Source organism: Triticum aestivum, chromosome 7A (genome assembly GCF_018294505.1).
Source record: "Triticum aestivum cultivar Chinese Spring chromosome 7A, IWGSC CS RefSeq v2.1, whole genome shotgun sequence".
Classification (NCBI taxonomy): domain Eukaryota; kingdom Viridiplantae; phylum Streptophyta; class Magnoliopsida; order Poales; family Poaceae; genus Triticum; species Triticum aestivum.
In genome coordinates, this window is record NC_057812.1 from 96,143,683 (window position 1) to 96,158,277 (window position 14,595).

Below are 14,595 nucleotides of genomic sequence, written 5' to 3' on the forward strand. Positions count from 1 at the left end.
TTGAGAGATCCAAAAACCAAGATCTATCCCTCAACTACGAGGGGAGGTAAGGAACTGCCATCTAGCTCTGCACTTGATTCACCTTCTGTTATGAGTAAGTTTGCGACACCTACACCTGCTTCTGTTATTCGTTCTGATATGTCGCATGTTATTGATGATGCCACTTCTGCTATGCAGGATACTTATGATGAAACTGCTTCTATGCCTGATACTACTGTGCCCCTTGGTGAATTTCTTGATGAACAAATTGCTAGGGCTAGAGAAAAAGAAATTATTGAATCTGAATACGATAATGATAGTGATGATGAAAATATGCCTGTTATTCCTGAGGGCTATCTTTTTGATATGGAATCTTCTGCCCCTATTTTAGCTTGCAGGGATAGATATGAGCTTAAGAGGTTATTAGTTAAATGGAACAACAAATCACTTAGAGATAAAATGAAACCCGACCCTGCTTTTGGTACTTCACCTATATGTGTTCCTGATAAGGATTATGAATTCTCTATTGATCCTGATATAATTACTTTGGTTGAATCTGATCCGTTTTATGGCTATGAATCTAAAACTGTTGTGGCACATCTTACTAAATTAAATGATATAGCTGCCCTGTTTACTAATGATGAGAGATCGCGTTACTTCTATATACTCAAAATATTTTCGTTCTCATTAAAGGGTGATGCTAAGATATGGTTTAATTCTCTTGATCCTGGTTGTGTGTGTAGTCCCCATGATATGATTTATTACTTCTCTGCTAAATATTTCCCTGCTCATAAGAAACAAGCTGCCTTGAGGGAAATATGCAACTTCGTGCAAATTGAAGAAGAGAGTCTCCCGCAAGCTTGGGGGAGGCTTCTCAAGTTACTTAATGCTTTGCCTAATCATCCTCTTAAGAAACCTGAAATACTTGATATCTTTTATAATGGACTAACCGATGCTTCCAGAGATTACCTGGATAGTTGTGCTGGTTCTCTTTTCAGGGAAAGAACACCAGATGAAGCTGAAATTTTATTGAATAATATGTTGACAAATGAAAATAATTGGGCACCTTCTGAGCCAGCTCTTGAGCCATCTCCTACTCCAATTACTGAACCTATTCCTAAACCAACTCCGAAGAAGAGAGGTATTTTATTTCTCAGTTCCGAAGATATGCAAGAGGCAAAGAAATCTATGAAAGAGAAAGGTATTAAACCTGAAGACATTAAGAATTTACCTCCTATTGAAGAAATACATGGTCTAAAATTGCTAGTCAGTGCTTGGATGAGTTTGATAACTTTATGTATAAGCAAGACGACTTCAATGCTTATTTTGGTAGACAATTAAAAGAAAATGCTTATATGATTAGACGCTTGGGTGATTATATGGCTAATATTAAAGGTGAACTTAAACTTGTTAGCAAACATGCTTCTATGGTTACCACTCAAGTAGAACAAGTACTTAAGGCTCAAAAAGAAGTGCTTGATGAAATGAATAGTAAGAAAAATGATTATGCTGTTAGAGTGGCTACTAGAACTGGTAGAATGACTCAGGAACCTTTGTATCCTGAAGGCCACCCTAAGAGAATCGAGCAAGATTCTCAAAGAAATAATATTGATGTTCCTAGTTCTTCTAAAAAGAAGAAGAAGAAAAATGATAGAACTGTGCAAACTTCTAGTGAACCTATTGCTGAACCACCTGATAATCCAAATGATATCTCTATGTCTGATGCTGAAACACAATCTGGTAATGAACATGAACCTAGTGACAATATTAATGATGATGTTCATGATGATGCTCAACCTAGTAATGACAATGATGTAGAAATTGAACCTGCTATTGATCTTGATAACCCACAATCAAAGAATCAATGTTATGATAAAAGATACTTTGTTGCTAGGAAACATGGTAAAGAAAGGGAACCTTGGGTTCAGAAACCATGCCTTTTCCTCCGAAACCATCCAGGAAAAAGGATGATGAGGATTTTGAATGCTTTGCTGAAATGATTAGGCCTATCTTTTTGCGTATGCGATTAACTGATGTGCTCAAAACAAATCCTTATGCTAAATATATGAAGGATATCATTACTAATAAAAGAAAGATACCGGAAGCTGAGATTTCCACCATTCTTGCTAATTATACTTTTAAGGGGGGGATACCAAAAAAACTTGGAGACCCCGGAGTACCTACTATACCTTGCTCCATTAAAAGGAATTATATTAAAACTGCTTTATGTGATCTTGGAGCCGGTGTTAGTGTTATGCCTCTCTCTTTATATCGTAGACTTGACTTGAATAAGCTGACACCTACTGAAGTATCTTTTGCAAATGGCTGATAAATCAACTGCTATACCTGTCGGTATCTGTGAGGATGTGCCTGTTGTGGTTGCAAATGTTACTATTTTAATGGACTTTGTTATTCTTGATATTCCCAAGGATGATAGTATGTCTATTATTCTTGGAAGACCTTTTCTTAATACTGCAGGTGATGTTATTGATTGCAACAAAGGCAATGTCACTTTTCATGTTAATGGTAATGAGCATACGGTACACTTTCCGAGGAAACAACCTCAAGTTCATAGTATCAACTCCATTGGAAAAATTCCATCGATTATAATTGGAGGTTTTGAATTTCCTCTTCCTACTGTCAAAAAGAAATATGATATACTTATTATAGGGGATGTGCATATCCCCATTGAGGTAACTTAGTGTTATTCGAAATTTGTCCAGTTTCATGATTATCGGAATGAGTTTGTTAACAAGACTTGATCAACCTTGTTAGTGGATTCTTTTTTATGAGCATGAGATGGATGAAACTAGAAGCACAAACTTCTGTACCTTCTCTTTATTTTCTGTTAATTAGTAGAAATAAAGTAAAAATAGTATTTTTCTGTCTGTTTCCTGACTTATCCGTGCAATATAAAAATATCCCGAAAATAAAAGTCCTCAGAATGCCGTGCCAATTTAATATGATTTTTTCGGGAATATTTGAGGATTTACTGTGCAAAAATTACCGCGGGAGGAGCTGCCACCTGGACACGAGGGTGGTGGGCGCGCCCCCTACCTCATGGGCCGCGGTGGCCCTACTCCACTTATCCCAGCACCTATCTTCTTCCTCTGTCTCACACAAACCCAAAAAACCAACTTAAGCACGAGTTCCAACCACTTTTGCTGTGATTTTCGATCTCCTTGCTCAAAGCACCTCTCGCAAAACTGCTTGGGGAGATTGTTCCTTGCTATGTGACTACTCCATTGGTCCAATTAGTTTTTGTTCTAGTGCTTTATTCTTTGCAAATTTGTGTTGCATAGGTGACCATGTTCTTGAGCTTGCATGTCAAATTTATATGGTTCCAAGTGGTTCTAATGCTTGATATAGGCTCTAGGCACTTGTAGGAGTAGTTGCTATCAATATTATTGAAGTTGGTTTACTTTTGTTTGAAGTTACTAAAAATTTCAGAATTTTTCAGAGAAAAACAATATGGTTAGAAAGATGTTCCAAGGTGGTTCCTCTAAGAAGAAAGGACCCAGGATTGTTATGCGCGATGCTGACGAGGATCCACCAAGAGACGCTCCAGTACGGCCTTACGAATGGCCGTCGGAAAATTTTATGAACCGTGCGGGAATTAAAGAAGAATTCAAAGCATATTTGCGCAATGCCGGTCTTGAGGATTTTGAGGCTAACAATTGCCCCCAGTATCACGATCTCACAAGTTCCTTTGTGAGGAGGTTTGAGTATTCATCTTCGCGTAATTCCCCTTCAGTCATGTTTGATCTCTATGACAAATCTTATACCATGGACTTAGAGGATTTCACTTCTGCTTGCAAACTTCCATCATGGGGTAGTGTTAGGGTTCCCCCTAAATCTGAATTTAGAAACTTTCTTACTAGTATAACTGTGGGGGAATCTAGAGATATAACGCAGGCTACCATAGGGAGCATTCACTTTCCTGCTATACATTATTTTGCTCTTTTCATCGGTAGATGCATAAATGCTAAGGATGAAGCATGTCACATGTGTGTCCCTGATCTTAGCATTCTTAGGAGTGCGGTGTTAGGAGACCAATCTTATCATATGGGAGCCATTGTAGCTCGTAGGTTGCATCATAATAGACATAATGGAGATTTCTTTGGAGGAATTTATGCAACTCGCTTAGCTCATTTTCTTGAGATAGACATTCGTGAGGGTGATATGGAGTTGCCTCCTGCATATTTAGATTATGACTCTATGGCTTCGTACCAGTTTGTCGAGAGGCCTGAATCACCTCTTATATCGTTTAATTTTTGATAAACGACGTGTTTTCCGTATTACTCTCCCTGCTCCTGCCTTCTTTGATTCACAGACAAAAAGAAGATATGTTATTACCAGAGAGGAGGTAGAAGAGTATAGAGGAGAGCGGAGGCAGCTCGACTCCATGCTGCAGCTCAGCAGGCGATAACCGCTACACATCAGTATGATCCCAACTATTTTCGTCGCAGTACGACCCCAGCTACACCTATGGGTATCCGCCAGGCTATCCCTGGCAATAGACCAACTTAGAACAAAAGTCTAAGCTTAAGGGAGTACGTATTTCTCACCGACATTACATTTATGTTCACACACACTCATTGCTAGATGTCGGTGCTCATACTCTTTCACTGTAATATCCATGCTAGTTTATTTTTTTTCTGCTTTCTTCTTGTGTGTTTGTTAAACCTTAAGAAAAGTCAAAAAAAAATTAATACTAGTTTATTTTTCTGCTGTAGTAGTAATAATTAAAAAGAAAACCCAAAAATATTTCCCGTTCTTCTTTTGCTTGTTGGGAGCTTTCCTGTGTAAATGGTTTTATTTCTTTTCTTTTATTTGGGGGTCAGTAGGAGAAGACCATAATTAAATTGTTGAAGTGGCTCTTATATGCATTATTGTTGATTTAACCAAGAGCCCATATTGCCTTGTCTTCTCCTGTTTATTAAATGCTCGCAGATTCCAGCTTAGTCCAATGCACATGCACTCTTATTATTATTCACACCGTTCGGTCGTGCAAGTGAAAGGCAATTATGATGATATATGATGGACTGACTGAGATGAGAAAAGCTGGTATGAACTCGACTTCTTTTGTTTTTTAAATATGATGAGTCCCTCGTTCTTGATTCAGCTTATTATGAATAAACATGTTTGCAATGACAATTAGAGATCATAGTTGCTTGTGCCATGCTTGATTAGCTATGAGTTATAATGGTTTACCTTGTGTGCCAACATGCTATTGAGATGATTATGATGTGGTATGATGGGGTGGTATCCTCTTTTGAATGATTTAAGTGACTTGACTTGGCACATGTTCACGCATGTAGTTGAAACAAAATCAACATAGCCTTCATGATATTTATGTTCATGGTAGATTATATCCTACTCATGCTTGAATTCAATGTTTATTTATTTTAGTGCATGTACATGGTTGTTATCGCTCTCTAGTTAGTCGCTTCCCAGTCTTTTGCTAGCCTTCACTTGTACTAAGCGGGAATACTGCTTGTGCATCCAATCCCTTAAACCCCAAAGTTATTCCAGATGAGTCCACTATACCTTCCTATATGCAGTATCTACCTATCGTTCCAAGTAAATTTGTATGTGCCAAACTCTAAACCTTCAAATAAAAATTATGTTTTGTATGCTCGAATGGCTCATGTATCAACCAAGTCTGTCCTTATCTTCCGTGTTAGGCGGGTTATTCTCAAGAGGAGTGGACTCCGCTCCTCACTCACAAGAAAATGGCTGGTCACCGGGATGCCCAGTCTCATGCTTTATGCAAATTAAATCAAAATTAATTGCAAACAAAACCCCCCCTGGGACCTGATGTATGTTGGAGGCACTCGTTGTTTCGAGCAAGCCATGGATTGATGCTTGTTGGTGGAGGGGGAGTATAAACTTTACCATTCTGTTTGGGAACCGCCTATAATGTGTTTAGCATGGAAGATATCACCATCTCTTAGTTGGTACGTTGACAATGAACGTATACCGCTCAAAATACAATTTATCTCTATTGCAAAACTGAGCTCTGGCACCTCTACAAATCCCTGTTCCCTCTGCGAAGGGCCTATCCATTTACTTTTATGTTAAGTCATCACCCTCTTATTAAAAAGCACTAGCTGGAGAGCACAACCGTCATTTGCATTCATCACTGTTAATTTATATTGGGTATGACTATGATTGGATCTCTTTTACCATGAATTACAATGTCTAGTCAGTTCTTGATCTTTAAAGGTGCTCTGCATTTATGTTTTGCGGTCTTAGAAAGGGCTAGCGAGATACCATCTTGTTATATCATATTATGATTGGTTTGCGAAAGTGTTGTCATCCGAGATTTATTATTATGGCTTGCTAGTTGATTATGCTATTGATATGAGTAATTATGAGACCTGAGAATTATTGCAAATGTGGTTAGTTATGATCTCTGCTGAAAACCTGAATACTGGCTTGACATAGTTACAATAGCAAGAGCAAACAGAGTTTGTAAAAGTTTTTCTTTCATTCTTTCAGTTTGTCAACTGAATTGCTTGAGGACAAGCAAGGATTTAAACTTGGGGGAGTTGATACGTCTCCGTCGTATCTACTTTTCCAAACACTTTTGCCCTTGTTTTGGACTCTAACTTGTATGATTTGAATGGAACTAACCCGGACTGACGCTGTTTTCTTCAGAATTGCCATGGGGTTGTTTTATGTGTAGAAAACATATATTCTCGGAATGACCTGAAACTCCACGGAACATCTTAAAAAAAATAATAAAAAATCCTCGCCAAAGATGAAGACCAGGGGGCCCACACCCTGTTCACGAGGGTGGGGGGCGCCCCCCCTAGGGCGCGCCCCCTACCTCGTGGGCCCCCTAGATGCCCTCCGACGCCAACTCCAACTCTATATATTTGCTTTCGGAGAGAAAAAAATTAGAAAGAATAAATCATCGCGTTTTACGATACAGAGCCGCCGCCAAGCCCTAAAACCTCTCGGGAGGGCTGATCTGGAGTCCGTTCGGGGCTCCGGAGAGGGGGATTCGTCGCCGTCGTCATCATCAACCATCCTCCATCACCAATTTCATGATGCTCACCACCGTGCATGAGTAATTCCATTGTAGGCTTGCTGGACGGTGATAGGTTAGATGAGATTTATCATGCAATCGAGTTAGTTTTGTTAGGGTTTGATCCCTAGTATCCACTATGTTCTGAGATTGATGTTGCTATGACTTTGCTATGCTTAATGCTTGTCACTAGGGCCCGAGTGCCATGATTTTAGATCTGAACCTATTATGTTTTCATGAATATATGTGAGTTCTTGATCCTATCTTGCAAGTCTATAGTCACCTACTATGTGTTATGATCCGGCAACCCCGAAGTGACAATAATTGGGACCACTCCCGGTGATGACCATAGTTTGAGGAGTTCATATATGCACTATGTGTTAATGCTTTGTTCCGGTTCTCTATTAAAAGGAGGCATCAATATCCCTTAGTTCCAATAGGACCCCGCTGCCACGGGAGGGTAGGATAAAAGATGTCATGCAAGTTATTTTCCATAAGCACGTATGACTATATAAGGAATACATGCCTACATTACATTGGTAAATTGGAGCTAGTTCTGTGTCACCCTATGTTATGATTGTTACATGATGAACCGCATCCGGCATAATTATCCATCACTGATCCGGTGCCTACGAGTTTTCCATATACTGGTTCTCGCTTATTTACTTTTCCGCTGCTACTGTTACAATCACTACAAAATACCAAAAAACATTACTTTTGCTGTCTCTACTTTTGTTGCCGCTACCACCACTATCATATTACTTTGCTACTAAACAGTTTGCTGCAGATACTAAGTTTTCAGGTATGGTTGAATTGACAGCTCAGCTGCTAATACTTGAGAATATTCTTTGGCTCCCCTTGTGTCGAATCAATAAATTTGGGTTGAATACTCTACCCTCGAAAGTTGTTGCGATCCCCTATACTTGTGGGTTATCTTGGTCAAACTGTGGTCAAACTTATCCAAGAAATATTACTGTTACTAAATAATTACTGTTTTTTAGAACAATAGTTTCAAACTCAAATGATGAAACGAGTGACCTAATGCTCAAGCTAAACTTTTGAGGGTTAATAGGATTGACAACTTACATTTGTCAGGAAAACAACAAGTGCAGACTTGGAAAGTAGGGGGAGTAGAACTCCGAAGTTAAGCGTGCTCAGGCTGGGGGAGAGAGAGGATGGGTGACCGACCGGGAAGTTAGACGATTTGGAATGAGTGATCCACACTTGAGCAGTTAAGAGGGGTGATTAGAAACTAAATTATCAAATAATTTAATTCAGAAAATTGAAAATCGAAAAAAAATCAAAAAAAATTCCAAAATTTTCAGAAAAAAAACAAAAAAAACTTTAATACCGGTTGGTAACACCAATCGGTACTAAAGGTCCCCCGTACCACGGCGCGAGCCAACCGGTACTAAAGGTCCCCCATGCCACGGCGCGAGCTCACGCCACGTGGTGGGCCTTTAGTGGCGGCTCGTGCCGAACCGGTACTAAAGAGGGGGGGCCTTTAGTGCCCACACTTTAGTACCGGTTACAGAACCGGCACTAAAAGCCCTTACGAACCGGTTTTAAACCTCTGTTTTCTACTAGTGGAACAATCAATGGCACACAATAGCATAGATCAATATCAACATTGGCAACACCAGGACAGTGACAGCAACAATTGTTCTTCAAATCAACGGCTGCAGGAGCCACACCTTTGCAAAATAGAAAAGAAAGGCAATTCCGAATAACTAGTTCCATGTTGATGCGAAGTCGTCTTTAGGAAATATCATGTTTTCCTCCACTTTGAGGGAAGGAAATAACACATGGCGTTCCAATTGAAGCTATCATCCTCGTGTCCCTAGCATAATTAGATTGTAACAATATTACATGAAAAGATTAAGCGAACTAGCTGAAATATGTTGAAATATGTTGGAGTAACTAGTTGCTGAAATATGTTGCACGTCTTTCTCCATCACTTTGGACTTTTGGAGTAGTTAGCTGAAGCACCGGTATCACCCCTTGCATGTCATTTTTTCTGAAAGTATTTGTGTGTCAACAAAATATTTTTATTTTTTCGGGGAGCAAAATACTTGTTTACAATCCCACAAAATGTTAAATCCAAATCCAGTCTACCCATAGTAGGAAAGCAAAAAAAAAAGTACGGATTTATCTTGTTTTATTTCTCTGTGTGTAGATTAAATTCAGATTTCACCCGAAAAAAAGAGATTAAATTCAGATTTTTTTAAAGTTTGTAAAGAAATATCTTGTTCAAACAGAACAAACATTTATTTTCAAAAACATTTAGGTACCGTCCACTTGTAGCTCTCTACTCCCGTGGGGTGGTGGTGGGGCTGTCGTTGGATTACGACAATTTCCAACCTTTTGGTGGTGGGCCGGATTCATCTCGCAGCACACAGACACGGCGGCTTGCCTGCTCCGCGAAAATGCTCCCATCCGTGCTCCATGGTACGTGGCGCTCATCCAACGATCGCACGCTATTGCCCTCTTTTTCGATTAAAAACCCCCAGCAATTAAACAAAAGCGGTCAGCCGCGTCTCTTAATTAAACCGTCCACTCTAAGACTTTTTCCAACCATCGTAATTAACGCAACAGAATAGAGATTTGGAGGGAAATAAATCACTCTTGCGCGCCAAAACATTAGTGGTGAACTTTTCCCGTACACAGTTACTCCAAACAGACCACATCATACACCTCCATCAAATCTATCTACAAATATAGATCCAACAAAGGGATACGAGGAACTTGATGGCGTCTTCACCAATTCTTGCCGGGACCAATGAGGAATCAGATTCCCCAAATGTAAGCTATGTCTTCCATTGCGTTCTTCCCTCTCTCTGATCCAATGTCTTCTCCCAGTCCTGCAATTTACGGATCTATGGCTTTTAGGTTTTTGTGATTGTTGTCATTGGTAGGGCATAGCAAAATAAACCTATACAACAGAAGTGAATATTTCGTACTCCCTGTGCGTAATATCCAGTTAACAATATGTCTTGCACAGATTACACAATACAAAGTTGTATTACTGATGGGTACATATAAATGAAAACTGACAGTGATGCTGGACATATAAGAGAAATGTGATGGCTCAAGGGGAAAAGACATATAAGAGAAATGTAATGGCTCAAGGGGCAAAGACATACCTCTGATTAGTTGGGAATGCCTACTCCTTTTCATTCCACCGTGAAATCAAAATAAATAGACATAGCAAGGTTATTTGTTGATTTACAACACGGATAGGTTTCATCTCCTTTTCCTTGTATTTGAACCAATTGCTAAAGTGACTACTAATTTAAACATGGGTTCGAAGAAACTACAGCTAGCAATGCAACAGAGCAAATTGAAAAAGGGGTGCCAAAGCTTGGCATGCAGTTTTTATCTGAAGAAGAAGCTTATTCCTTCTATAACAAGTATGCTTATTCCATGGGTTTTAGCATCCGAAGAGGCAATCAACATAAAGTAAAAAATTCTAGTACAATACAACAACGGACATTCACATGTTCTCGTCAAGGTATGGACTAGTTCTAACTTGTTCTGGTCATATGCATTTTTAGATGGGACTAAGAAAATTACTTGAACTAATAGGAGTTCGTGCGGAAGATAAAAGAGAGGAGAAATTCAGTTATAGTAGGCCTGAGACACGATGTGGTTGTGATGCACGTATAAAGATAAGTCTTAATAATGGTATTTATTATGTATACGAATTTAAGGAAGCCCACAACCATAGTCTTGCTACTAGAAATATGTCGCAATACTTAAGATCACACAGGAAACTAACTGAAGCTCAACTAGCCAATGCTGAGGTCGCAAAGTCAGTGGGCATTTCAAATAAAGCAACTATTGATCTAATGACGAAAGAGGCATGTGGACCTAAAAACCTTGGCTTTATAAGCACAGACATGAAAAATCATTTGTACTCAAAGAGAACACTAAAAGCAAAGGTGGGTGACACTGGTGGAGTGTTAGAATATATGGAGAAGAAGGTTTCAGAAGATGTCAAGTTTTTTTATTCAATTCAAGTTGATGAGGATGATTTGATAACTAATATATTTTGGACGGACTCCAAAATGGTCTCAGACTATGCATTATTTGGTGATCATATGTTTTGACACCACATACAGGAAACTAGACGACGGGCGTCCGTTTGGTTTAATTGTTGGTGTAAATAATCACAAGAAAACAATTGTGTTTGGTGCTGCACTTCTCTATGATGAAACAGCAGAAAGTTTTGCTTGGCTTTTTAGAACATTTTTAACAGTAATGTCTGGAAAGCATCCACATACAATTCTGACTGACGAAGATGCGGCAATGGCTAAGGCGATCCGTTCAGTCCTGCCTCACTCTCACCGTAGACTTTGTGTGTGGCATATGAATCAAAATGCTATCAAACATCTTGGTGGAGTTGTTACAGATTACAAGAAGTTCAATGCAGATTTTCAGCATTGTATCTATGATATTGAGGAGGAAGATGAATTTATAAGTACATGCAATGAAATGCTTGACAAGTATGGACTCCGGGACAATGCATGGCTCCAAAGGTTATTTGAGAAAAGGGAGCATCGGGCCCTAGTATATGGCAGGAATACTTTCTCTGCACACATGAGCAGTACCCAAAGGAGTGAAAGCATAAACAACGAACTAAAACGTTACATTAGTTCTAAGTATGACATGCTTACTTTTTTGAGCATTTCGAACGTCTAGTTGCAGATAAAAGATTTGAAGAGGTGAGATGTGACTTCAAAGCAACACAAAGTACTCCTAAGCTGAAGGTAGAAAGCTATATGTTAAGGCAAGCATCAACTACATATACTCCACCAATATTCAAGATGTTTCAGGAACAAGTGCTTCGGACCTTAAACTATGATACATTCCTTTGTGATGACAGTGACACCGAGGAGAAGGTTTACAAAGTAAAATTTCATGGTACAGAGCGTGATCATGTTGTTAAAATTTTTCCAAAAGAAGAAAAGGTCAATTGCAGTTGCAAGAAGTTTGAATTTGCTGGAATTCTTTGCTCTCATTCCTTGAAGGTACTTGACATTAATAATATCAAGCACATCCCTCAACAGTACATCTTGAAAAGATGGACAATTGATGCAAAAGTTTTGGATATAACAAGCAACTGCAACCTGCATGAAGACCGCAAAACAATACTGACAAAACGCTATAAAGAGTTGTGCAGAATGTTTATCCAAATAGCTGCTCGAGCCGCAGAGTCTGAAGAGTCATACTTGATGGCTGCTAATTATGCAGAGAAATTAGCAGAAGAGGTGGAGAAATGTCTAAAACATAGATCTGATCCAGATACAGGTAACTCTGTTTGTTCACAAGGTATGTACATTCAGTTTTATGCTCTCATCAAGCTTAAATTTATATTTACTTTTATAGTTGGAGACTCAAACAATATCACGACTACAAGTTCAGAACAAAATGAGAGGCCTACCAAGCCAAAAGGAATGAAGGTTAAGGAGAAGACGGCTCGAGGATCAGACAGACATCCAGATATATGTAACTCCCTTGGCACAAGGTCTGTAAGTTTAGTTTTATGATTTCATCAAACTAACCTATGTTTGCTTTTATAGTTGCAGACCCGAACATTAACTCGTCTACAAGTTCAGAACAAAATGAGGGATTTGCCAATCCAACAGGTAACAAGGTTAAAAAGAAGACTGTTCGAGGGTCAAGTAGACCAGCTAATATGGGTGTGTAGTTTTATAATGTTATCAAACTTGAATTTTATTTAAATATATATTTGCAGAACCAAACATTAACTCATGTACAAGTTCAAAACAAAATAAGGGGCTTGCTAAGCCAAAAGGTATCAAGTTGAAGGAGAAGACTATTCAAGGAGCAAGTAGACCTATTGGTGGCTTAGAGAAAGCAAAATCAAAGAGGAAAAGGAAAGTAGAAATCCTGTAGCACTACAACCTCATGGCACCTCAATGGTATAAATAAATTTACACTTGATCTGACATAAAAACTTAAGTTATACAAGATTTATCACACCATGTTTTATAGGGTCATTCGGAGGTTTTTACGAATCAAATGCCTACATATCTACCACAATACAACCCAATCCTAAATCCTATGGCGATGTATGGACAAGACCAAAGATTGCCAGCTGAATTGCAACATTACAATAGCTTAATGGTATAAGCTACCTACACTCAGATTTTAGTTTTATCGTTTTAAAGATTTATGGACACTAACCTTTGGTACTACTACTCACAGGGTCATTTGGGAGTTCCGACAAATCACGTGTATACCTATTCAGAACAATGCAACTCAGCTCTGGATGCCTCACTATTGCCGTCTCTTGGTACGATGAGAGGACACCCAGCTCCAAATTTCTCGCTGCAACCAACCATTGGTACAATGAGAGGACACCCAGCTCTGAATGCCTCACTGCAGTCGTCCATTGGTACGATGAACCAAGCTCCAAATGCCTCACTGTAGCCATCCGTTGGTACGATGACAGGACACCCAACTCCGAATGCCTCACTACAGCACCCCATTGGTATGATGATAAGACACCTAGCATCAAATGCCCCACTGCAGCCATCCGTTGGTACAATGACAGGTCAAAATCAAGTCTTCTTCCAACAACAGAAGACAACTTAATCTGTCATTGTTATCAAAGACTCATGATTTTTTCTACTTTACTAAAAACTTGTAATATATTATTGGATTTATGGGGAGTCCGTGCATATCGATCGAATGCACTACTTAATTAAGTGAGACCAATGCATACTTGCTGTCCAAAAGCATAGATTTAAGAAGGCGTATGTATATTAGTTCATTGACATGCATAACTTAATCAAGTCAGACCAAAAGCACAGTTCTTGTCCAAAAGCATAGTTGCTTGCATCTCACCGACCTCACACGGACAAAAATAGCATTTGGTTCAGAAATTAGAAGAACAACGGTCATATACTTCAGTAATTGGACGACGTACCTTCAACCACGGCAAGTCTTCGCAGCCATGTTATGGTACGTGCTGGACGAAGCTCAGTAGCTGGGGCGCGACAAACGTGACAAATAGGGCCACGAAGGTGACCGCCGAGAAGGAACGGCGCGCAGCTCGCCGACGAGCGCTGCGCCCGGCGACAGGAGGCTGCAACCTCAGGAACGGCGCGCAGATCGACAACGAGCGCAGCGCCGAGCGACGGAGGCTGCGGCCTCAGGAACGGCGCGCAGCTCGCCGCCGAGCGTCGCGCCGGGCGACGGAGGCTGCGGCCTCAGGAACGGCGCGCAGCTCGCCTACGAGCGCCGCGCGGGGCGAGGGACGTCGTGGCCGCAGGGTTGGTGCGCAGTTCGCTCACGAGCGCCGCGATGGGACGAGCACGGAGCAAACCCTCCCGCTCCGACAAGCAAGCAGATCAACATCGCGGTGTTCGCCGGCCGTGGAGGAGCTACTGCTTTGCCTGTGGGGAAAGTGAGTGGATAAGAGAGGAGACGAAACGAACGGCTGGTCTTTTCCTGCGTTTAATTAAGAGACACGGCCGACCGGTTTTGTTTAATTGATGGGGTTTTTAATCAAAAAAAAGGGCACCAGCATGCGATCGTTGGATGAGCGCCAC

At 40.1% G+C, this 14,595-nt stretch overlaps 2 long non-coding RNA genes across 2 annotated transcripts; one reads left to right on the forward strand and one right to left on the reverse strand.

Moving 5' to 3' along the window:
* Nucleotides 1-9,625: 9,625 nt before the first annotated feature.
* Nucleotides 9,626-14,489, reverse strand: LOC123148451 (uncharacterized). Its single transcript, XR_006473880.1, has 2 exons — nucleotides 13,971-14,489; nucleotides 9,626-9,876 (listed from the first exon to the last, which is right to left on the reverse strand). It is a non-coding gene; the product is annotated as an uncharacterized lncRNA (long non-coding RNA).
* On the forward strand, nucleotides 12,424-12,912 carry LOC123148453 (uncharacterized). The gene is made up of 3 exons (XR_006473881.1): nucleotides 12,424-12,523; nucleotides 12,598-12,663; nucleotides 12,774-12,912. It is a non-coding gene; the product is annotated as an uncharacterized lncRNA (long non-coding RNA).
* Nucleotides 14,490-14,595: the final 106 nt, after the last annotated feature.